General features: G+C 42.3%; 1 protein-coding gene across 3 annotated transcripts in view; it reads right to left on the bottom strand.

The window, feature by feature from the left end:
* Positions 1-4,253: 4,253 nt before the first annotated feature.
* Positions 4,254-10,841, bottom strand: part of LRRC9 (leucine rich repeat containing 9) — an 82,610-nt gene continuing 76,022 nt past the window's right edge. For 2 of the 3 annotated variants that reach the window (XM_081191124.1, XM_081191125.1), the window contains one exon: positions 4,254-4,451. The gene's annotated coding sequence lies outside the window, so the exon portion shown is untranslated. Of the gene's footprint in view, positions 4,458-10,841 lie in introns of all 3 variants that reach the window. The other variant, XM_081191126.1, reaches the window with a different exon arrangement.

The raw sequence follows: 10,841 nt of genomic DNA, 5'->3' as shown, positions 1-10,841 counted from the left end.
GAAGGGAACTTCCAACCAAACAAATTAATTAAGCATTTAAGACCCTGGGTTTTACAAATTGAAACATTCCAACTCCACTGTTAAAGTTTTTCTGTAATATTTTTCTTTTCTTTTTAAATAGAATGCATGAGATATATTTCAAGCCAAAACTGTCTTTATTATTTGAGGGAATGTAGAAAAGTGGGGCATTTGCCTTTAAGAGTTTCTCCCATTAATGGAAGGGAAAAGAGCAGTGAGATCAACAAGCGAAGTAGCTAAGTATACTGAGGTCATTTGAAAGCTATGAGTTCTATAGCAGCGGTACAAGACAAACCCGTCAGCTTCCATCCCATTAAACAAGCTATGAGCCATGTGTTAGGCACGGCGTGATTATGGGCAAATCTCGACCGAGCTACACCCAAGTGTCTGCTTCTCTATAAATTATTCAATTCCTTTTATGCAAATAATGTTTCAAGGAAGCAACGGGGATCTGAAATGGCTGGGAGAGAAACATCCATTTAGAAGAATTAAAGACTAGGCGAAAGGTACAGCTTTTTTATAGGCCAAGGCTTCTGAAAACTCTACAGAATTGGTACATTTTGAAAGGTTTGCAGCAGGGCACAGGAGTGTACATGAAGTTACAGGTTTTGCTGTCCTTCTCTCCCTTTATCCAAGAGGAAACAAAGGATTGATGCCAGCAGACATCATCCTACTGGTTTTTGAAGACTGGGAGGAAGAGGTTTGTGTGTGTGTGTTTCTCACACACAAATGCACTGCACTGTATCCAGAAAGTTCGGATAGATGGGCTTTCATTTGTGCCACCGTGAAAAACAAACCGTACTCTTTTCTGAAAAAGTGCATACACCATTCGAATTTCGGAAGAGGGAGGCATTGCAACACACACACACACACCCTGTAATTATTATCTTCTTTTTTAAAAAAAAATACTTGGGGAAAAATAATAAATAGGACTTAAAACGAGAAAGCAGACCCCAAACAGCAAGAGGATTTGAAACAAGAGCTGAAAGCAGAGAGGTAGAACCGGACCAGGGAAACAGAGCTTCACACACAAAATAACCACATCATCTGGGCTTGATCAGGAATTCAAGGGGGAAGCATTCCCCCCTGTATGTTCTTCCCTGTCACATCGTATCTGCAGATATTGCTTCGTTCCAAGTCCATACTTTCTGGAAATGGGAAAAACAACAACAAAGCAATGCACAAGTGTGAATGCAGAGGTAGGGACTCAGGGGAAGAATTGTGCCAGCGGCGTAGGTGCTTAACCCCTCCCGCAGCCGTCAATTCTTTTCCCGCAGATGCACCCAGCCCCCTCTACTCGACATCTGATTTCAGAGTCCAAAAGAGAATTAGTCAACATGGGATATCCTCCACCTCCCTGCCAATTCCCTCCCAGAGTTATCCGGTATCTCTGAACCAAGGCTGGGGACCACATCTTCTCCTTGTGTTCAGCATCATGTTCCACTCTGAAGGCACTTTGGTATGACTTGTTCATTGAACGTTCATCCCGAATGGTTAGCAGGGAGGGTAGAGAATATGGGCTACTTGATGAGGATTCATTCTGATTTCTGTGCAGGGAGTTTAGATGATGCTGCAGAGTAGTGCATGCTCTAGTTATCTCGCGCTTGGACTACTGCAATGCGCTCTACATGGGGCTACCTCTGAAGGTGATTTGGAAACTGCAGAGCCTAGGACTTGCCGATCAGAAGGTCGGCGGTTCGAATCCCCATGACGGGGTGAGCTCCCGTTGCTCGGTCCCTGCTCCTGCCCACCTAGCAGTTCGAAAGCACACCAGTGCAAGTAGATATATAGGTACCACTGCAGCAGGAAGGTAAACGGCGTTTCTGTGCGCTGCTCTGGTTCGCCAGAAGCGGCTTAGTCATGCTGGACACATGACCCGGAAGCTGTACGCCGGCTCTCTCAGCCAGTAAAGCGAGATGAGCGCCGCAACCCCAGAGTCGTCCGCGACTGGACCTAACTGTCAGGGGTCCCTTTACCTTTTTATTAAATAAGAAACATTTCAGCCACAGTGAGGAGAGGTCCGGTAAATGCCACCCCCAGGGATCCCTGGCTGGATCGCAAACACTCCAGCAGTGGTCTCGGGTATGGCTGCACACAGCTTGAACATTTTCTGACGCACCAAGTCAGTTTGGCTAGTTGGTTTCCTCCCTCAAGGATGCTCTACCAATGTTTCCTTTTTAAAAGAGCACCTCAACACTCAGCACCCTTAGCCTCGCAAGGGTCAGCAGCTCCAAAGAACCCAACGCAACCTCTAGCCCATCAGCAGTTGGGTAGCGCAGGGAAAGGCAACCATTGCTCTCTTCTCCTGATATTGCTGGACCAAAATATCCATCATCCCTGACCATTGGGCTATGCTGGCTGGGGCTGATGTGAGATGGGAGTCTATAATCTGGAGGGCTGCAGGTTCCCTGCCCCGAAGACAGAGGGTCAGCTGGTTAATGGCCACAAAACGGGGCTCTTCAACCTGCCCCCCCCCCATTTCAGATGGCCATCCACATTCCATACACTCTCCTACTATGTGCCAGTGCCATTTCCAATGTGGCAACCCCAAAATTTGCCGGCTTCTATGGTTCCACTCTGTTGTCATGCTGTGCCCCCCTTGTGAGGACTACCACACCTGATTCCCCCCCCCAAAAAAACACCCATATATGCAAGGAACACCTTTCTTCAGTTCCACTGGAAGAGCACTTCTTGTGTTGTTGTTTTTTGCAGAATGCCTGAGGGTTTAAAGTGTTTGGGGGAAGTTATGTTTGGAGCTCAGTTGGCAGAATATGAGACTCTTAATCTCAGAGTTGTGGGTTTGAGTCCCACATTGGGCAAAAGATTCCTGCATTGCTGGGGGTTGGACTTAGAAGGCAGCCCTGTTTAGGGAAGTTTTTAATGTCTGATGTTTTATCACTTTTTTATTATTATTTTCATTAATTCTGTTGGGAGCCGCCCAGAGTGTCTGGGGAAACCCAGCCAAATGGGTAGGATATAAATAAATTTATTATTATTATTATTATTATTATTATTATTATTATTATTATTATTATTATTATTAGACCCTTGGGGTCCCTTCCAACTCTATAATCACCAACTCACATTTTCTGCTCTCCGGTTATATTATTTTCATTCATCTCTTGTTACAAGGACAGTCTCCCATATGAATTCCATATCCTGAGCCGACGTATTTTAGGAATGGATGTCAACATCAATTTATTCCTTGCTATTATCTTTTCTCCAAAGCTGCCCCTGCCAACAATACTTCCATCAGAATACCCTTATGCGACCATAACAGCTACATCTTGTACTCAACCCCAAGTCTAATTAAAACGGAACAACACCATAAGGTCAGGTTAAGGGGACGAATGCTAGTACGGTTATCCATCCGCAATCCGTCAACAGTTATGTATTAAATCTGGAATAAACATGGGCTTCCATGGAGCCTCATCTTTTCCACTGATAGCTAAGGCACACCCCTGATTTGCAGTACAACAGTGCTGAGGCTAAAACTACACGTGGAGGTCAATTGTGTGGTTGTTTTCATAAAGGCATGAATTCCAAATCAGCCTGGGCAGAGGAGTGAAAGTGTCAGAGGAGCTGTTAAATCTGTTTTCCTTCCTGTTGTTTGCCCGTCTCCTCAAGATGTTTCTCTGGGGAGCGAAAATATAGGGGAGAAAACATAGTTTCCGGTAGGGGGAAGCGTGGTGCAGCGGTAGCACTCACCTGACCTCCTGACCACTGAGTCACTGCTGCTTATCGGGACGGAGATGGGTCAAGCACCAGGGAGGTTGGCTCAGTGGAAACACACCAGCAGGAGCACAGGATTAGCTCTGCTGCTCTATCTGCACCACACTGACGTTCCTGCGACTTCTCTGTCTCTGGGTAAGCAGCAGCAACGCAGCTGTCGGGAGGTCAGGTGAGCATCACCACTCCCATCCAGCCACCGTCTGCTGCTGGTTATTTTCTGACACAGGTGGAAAAGCAGTCTGGGGAGGGAGGTGCTTTTGAGCAGACAAATGAAAGAAAGGGAGAGGGTTAAGCAGCCCCTCTCCCTGCCACTCTTCCAGCTGTTAATGGCCTCCCCAAAGGCTGCTTTGCATTCTGGTTGTTGTTGGATTTTTATGGGCAGAACTGATTGCACTACCAATAGTCACATGTTAACTGGAGCCTAAGAGTCCCATTTGGTCCAGAGTATCCTGCTCAGTCCTGGATTTTGGGGGGGGGGGGGAATCAGGCATGCTTCATCAACCTTAAGAAACTTAAATCAGTTCATTCATTTGAGTCTCTGATCGAAGATATAAAATGTGAAATTATGGAACAAATTCTCCTGGGGTGTAACTCAAATTGGGAAAGCAAACATCTGGATACAAATGTAAATCAGTGTCAAAACTAGCGTTCGTTCCTCTTGCAGCTATTTACAATTTGTTCGATCCGAAAGTGAAACTGCACTGTTTCTGAAAGGAAAAGAAAGGAAGTCAAATGAGAAGGGTTATATTAATTCAAAACAGGGATGCTACAGGAGTTTCTGTGACACAGGTGATTTTATTTATTTATTTGGTACATACTATTTGGTACATCTTGTGTACCTGAAGGCAGTGTGTACTAGGCTCTGACCAGACCCACCTAAACCTCTTTAGCTTATGGAAGGTGGCTACATTATGTACCCTCCAATAGAAATAGGCAAATCTGTCTTTTTTGGATTCCCTCCGTTTCTCATTTTTCTAATCTTAAACTCTGTTCTTCAGATTTCCATAACAATCAGTGATTTAAAATGAAATCCTCGTGAAAATTCACCAGCATTTTAGTGCAAACTTCTAATAAACACATTCTGGTATGCAGTTTTGTCTAATCTGCACATATAATATACAGAGCAATTACCCCTCATATATTTTTACACACTGGTTGCTTGGAGAACTCCCATCACAAAATCTGGAGAAATGCAAATTTCAAGGGATAGCTGTTTGAGTTCACATATCGATTTGAGATAAATTAGATAATTTATCATTAAAACTCAAACAAAACTACATTTATTCCCCATCACGAATCACAGACTACGTCCCAGGTTTCCAGAACTGATTGCCTACAAGATCATTCTTGCCATCTACCCATTCAATTTTTATTCTCCCATCTAAGCAACACAGCTTAACAACAACAACAAAAATCAACGATGCCAAGGGCCGAATTAACTAAGAATTAACTTCATTCCTATCCCATTTCAGACAAGAACTGTTTTCTAATACACCATGCATGGAGGGAAAAAATGTGGAACCCAGAGCCACTTTTAGCATCTTGTATCAATGATCCGAGTGCCAAAATATGGAATTGACACAGTGCCAGATCAATTTGGTGGTTAGAGTGCCAGGCTGATCCAGTTTCAAATTGGCACTTAGCCACAGAGTTCATTGGGGCAACCTTTAGCTAGTTGCCCTCTCTCAGTCTTACCAACCTCACAGGGTTGTTGTGAGCCTAAAAGAGGAGGAAAAGAACCACACATATGACACTAAGCCCTTAGAGTAGGGCTTGACTGCAGCCCCCATCACCCCCGACCATAGGCCAGGCCGACTGGGGTTGATGGGAGTGAGGTCCATTTAGCCCCCCGCCCCATAAAATATTTGAGGGAGCTGGACCCCCTCAAAGTTGATGGGCATTGCCATTCAGATGGTGTGCATGTGATTATGGTCCTGTGATTATGTGGACTGTGGCATACCTGTTGTCCCCCCCCCCATATTTTATTCAAGTTGGCACCCCTGGCCACAGGTTAGGCAACCTTAACTTAGGAGGACAGGTGGGATAAACCACTAAAACCCAGGCAAAAAATGGAGAGCTATCGTTGGCTCTTTAGAAGTCTTCTTCCCCTGCTGATACATGTATTCTGTGTTTGGTCCTTTATTTTCAGCCAGAGGAGTGACATACGGGAGTCTGCAAAGCGTAGCTCACACCAAGAGAAAGAGGAAGACAGTGTGCTCAGTCGCGGACTTCCGGTCGGCGCCAGTGCTTAATGGCGGTCCTTGCCTCGAGCTCCGAGGGAGGACTGCTCCGCAAGTTCGGGTCTGACCCGCTACAGCGAGCGGGGGACCCCTAAAATTACAGGCGCTGAAGCCTGTAAGCAAGGAGACTCGGCGGGCACCTTTTGCGCCCCCCGGTACTGTGAAAGAGCCTTTTTAAAGGCTACGGAGCGGCATCGGGAGTGAGCGCGGTGCTGAGAGTCGTCACCCAGCCTGCGGAGTGAAGCTGCGTCGCCATTGAGCAGAGAGCGCCGATTCCTTCCTGAAACTGAATTTGGACTGTAAAACCCGTGAGTAAGATTGATAGATGGAACGGGACATTCAAAGTGGGACTTTTAAAATTTGGCTGAAAACGGGAAAGGCATAAAATAAGGAAGTCTGCCTCCCCGGACTGCATGTAAATAAAGCAACGAAAGAACAAAGCTGCATTTAATTGAAGGATAATTTCTAAACTGTTTAAAACCTGACATCGGACTTAAATTTCCCCCCCCTAGCAAGCAGGGGAAGGGGGGGATTAAGACTGAAATTTATAAACCTGCTTAAAGGAGAGGAGGAAAGAGATCTTTCACTGTCAAAACCCTGAGTCGGGCTGCTGGAGCAAGCACCAGGCAATTGAACTGTCAATTTAAACTGGATACAAAGTTGGGGTTTTGACTGAAACAAGTTATAAGACTTTAACGGAGTTACTCTGTGAACATTTTAGATTGAAACTGTAAAAAGTGTTTTGACTGTGGACTTTGGACTCTGTTTTTTGGATTCTTTGTTCCCCATATTATGTGTTTCTGACTTTCTAAACTGGATACAATTAAATGCTCCCTCTAGAGGACTTAAAGAAAATTTGTTACTGTGAGAGGGAAAGAGTGGAACTTTCCACTTCTAAGCCTTTCTGTGAGAATTGACCTTGAGGACATGAGTAGCCTACCAGATGAGATAACAACTAGATCTAAAACAAAACAAACTCAGCAAACTCAAAAGAAAAGGGGTTCTATGCAAGGCACAACACCAGCTGGACAGGAAAAAGCACCAACTGCATCTATGGAGTCAATGACACAGGCATTGCTTAAAATAAATCAGTCTTTGGAAGCATTGACAAAGCAGTCAGCGGAGAATACAAAAAAATTGAATGACCTGACAACAAGATTGGACTTGAACACGGCAAGCGTAGCTTCTAACACAGACTCTATAAATAAACTTATTCAAGAAAATTCGGAAACAAGAAAGATTGCTCAAAGTGCAAAAGATACAGCAGAAGAAACTAAGAAGGAGCTCGCCCCAATCACAAAAAAGGTGAATGAACATGATGCAACCCTGGCTTTGTGGGAACTCCAGAGAAAGGAGAAAAATCTTAAATTAAGATCAATCCCAGAGGAAGAGAAAGATAGCCTTGCAGAATTTCTTACAGAAAATATTTTGGAATTTTGGCAGGACGAGTTTCAGGAGGAAGAATTTGAAATAACAACGGCTTTCCGGTTGGGTAGAAGGCAAGGCAAGAAACCTAGAGACTGCTTGATTACATTGAGATCTAAAGAAGAAAGAGATAAAATTTTGGACCTACATTACCAAAAGGCTCTTGTAATCCAAAACTGTCAAGTTCAGATCTTCAAAGACATCCCTAAATACATCTTGGAGGTGAGGGCCTTCTATAAAGATCTGGTTTACCTTCTGAAGAAGAACAACATACCTTTCAGGTGGGAGTTCCCACAAGGACTGTCCTTTAACTACACAGGAAGGAAGATTAAAATAAAAACAATTCAAGATAAAGAATTCTTTTTGGAAAGAAACCAGGAGGATTTACAGAAAGGAACAGTAGACACAACAGTGGAGAAAGAACCGACAGATATTGCAAATCTCTCATTTGGACTTTTACCACCATCGGAGGAGGAACAAAAACTTGGAGCAGTTGGAGGAGTAGGTACATAGTACCAAAATGTCTCTGCAACTTCTTAGCTGGAATTGTAATGGACTGAACCTCCCCAGGAAGAGACGCCAAGTCTTCCATATTTTGAAAAGAGAGCAATTGGATTTAATTTGTTTGCAAGAAACGCATGTGACCAGGACACATAGGAAACTACTTATAAACAAGAGGCTTGGACAAGAATTTATTTCATCAGACAAAGTTAAAAAAAGAGGCGTGGTGATATATGCAAAGGAAAGATTGGCTCCCAAAATGATCTTCAAAGATGAACAAGGAAGATACCTGGCAATAGAAATACAAGTTCAAGGAGAAAAAATTATGATACTGGGAATATATGCACCAAATGAGGGGAAGGCGGAATTCTTTAGGAAGTTGCATGAGACTTTAATGGACTATTTGGACTGTAAAATTATAATGATGGGAGACATGAATGGTGTTGTCTCCACTAACATGGATAAGGCACAAAGACAGATAATCTCCAACGATGGAAGACTTCCAAAGACTTTTTTTGAATTGACTGAAACACTGGACTTGATTGACATCTGGAGAACAAAGAACCCCCTGGAGAGGGAGGGAACCTTTTTCTCTGAAGCTAAAATGACCTGGACAAGGATTGATCAAATTTGGGTAACTAGTTGTATGGCACCGAAGATAAAAAAAGCAGAAATTTGCCCAAAGACTTGCTCTGACCACAATGCAGTGAAGATAGAGATGAAACTAACAACAACTGGAACCTTCAGATGGAGGATGAATGACGCCCTATTTAGAGATGAAGAGATTTATAAGAAGGCCCAAAAAGCAGTGAAAGATTATTTTGAGATAAACTTGAGAACTGATGTGGAAAAAAGAATAATTTGGGACGCTAGCAAGGCCGTGATGCGAGGTTTCCTAATACAACAAAACTCCATAAAGAGGAAAAAACAGAATGAGAGAAAAGAAAAACTTTTGGAAAAGATAAAAGAAGCCGAAAAGAAATTGAGGTCCAAACCAAAGTCTCATGAGATTTTGAGAGAAATAAAATATTATCAGACACAATATATGGAACTGATGAATCAAGAGATAGAATGGAAGATAAAGCAAATGAGACAAAGAACATTTGAATCAGCAGACAAATGTGGGAAACTTCTGTCATGGCAACTGAAAAAGAGACAGAAATTGAATACTGTGACAAGTTTGGAAATGGAAGGAAAAATTATCCACAAACCAAATGAGATAAACAACTGTTTTCAAAGCTTTTTCAGGAAACTATATGCACAAGGGCCGGTTAACGAGCAGGAAACAGAAGAATTTATTAAAAAGTATGGACTACCAAAGATTTCAGATCAAAGTAAAAGGATTTTGAATGAGAAAATAACAGGACAAGAAATAGAGGACGCCATTCAGAACATGAAATTGGGAAAATCTCCAGGCCCGGATGGTTTGACTGCTAGATATTATAAGGCATTGAAGGAATGGATAGTACAACCATTAAAGGAAGTTAGTAACGAAATTTTGGAAGGGAAAAAGGCACCCGAATCATGGAAAGAAGCTTTTATTTCACTTATACCGAAAACAGAGACTGAAAAGAATCAGGTTAAGAACTACCGCCCTATATCATTACTCAATGTGGATTATAAAATTTTTGCAGACATTTTAGCAAAAAGACTGAAGAGAGTTTTGGTGCAGGAGATTCACAAGGACCAAACAGGCTTTCTCCCAGGGAGACATATGTCAGACAATGTAAGGAACATTATAGACATTTTAGAGTTGCTGGAAGTAAAGATTAATAGAAAAGCAGTCATAATTTTTGTGGACGCGGAGAAAGCCTTTGACAATATCTGTTGGACCTTTATGAAGAAGAATCTCCAAGGGATGGGGGTAGGCCAAGGATTTGAAAACGGTATAGGTGCTATATATTCTAAACAAAAAGCAAAGTTGATTGTTAACAATGTGGTAACGGAAGAGATTCCTATAGAAAAAGGTACACGACAGGGATGCCCAATATCACCCTTACTTTTTATAACAGTCCTGGAGGTTTTGCTGAACATGATTAGAGGGGACCAATTGGTTAAAGGCGTTGAGCTTGGAACAAAAAATTATAAACTAAGGGCATTTGCAGATGATCTGGTATTGACTTTGCAACAGCCAGAGACTAGTACTAAAAGAGTTTTAGAACTAATTGAGAAATTTGGTCAAGTAGCAGGATTTAAATTGAATATGCAAAAAACCAAAGTGTTGGAGAAAAATTTAACAACGGCAGAGAAAGAGAAGTTTCAGAGTGAAACAGGTTTAACAATAACAAAAAAGGTGAAATACCTGGGTGTGAACTTGACTTCTAAAAATATAAATTTATTTAAAGACAATTATGAAAAATGTTGGACAGAGGTGAAAAAAGATCTAGAAATATGGTCAAGGTTGAGACTTTCCTTGTTAGGCCGAATTGCTGTTATCAAGATGAATGTATTGCCTAGAATGCTGTTTTTATTCCAGACACTCCAGATCTTGGATAAGATGGATTGCTTCAAGAGGTGGCAAAAAGACATATCAAAATTTGTCTGGCAGGGCAAAAAGCCCAGAATAAAGTTTAAGATTTTAACTGATGCAAAAGACAGAGGGGGTTTTGCCCTGCCGGACTTGAGACTCTACTATGAATCGGCAGCTTTCTGCTGGTTGAAACAATGGCTACTTCTTGAGAATACAGATATTTTGGATCTGGAAGGGTATGACAACAGATTTGGTTGGCATGCATATATATGGTATGACAAGGTAAAATTGCATAAAGGCTTTAAAAACCATATTGTGAGGAAAGCACTGTATAATGTCTGGATAAGATACAAGGATTTGCTGGAAAGTAAAACCCCTAGGTGGTTATCACCAATGGAGGCTAAAGAGATAAAAAAATTAAATATGGAATCAAAATGGCCAAAGTATTGTGAAAT

This window comes from Podarcis bocagei (assembly GCF_964188305.1).
Source record: "Podarcis bocagei genome assembly, chromosome: 1".
Classification (NCBI taxonomy): Eukaryota; Metazoa; Chordata; class Lepidosauria; order Squamata; family Lacertidae; genus Podarcis; species Podarcis bocagei.
Note: the sequence above shows the minus strand (reverse complement) of the source record. Positions and strands in the feature narration are given on the sequence as shown.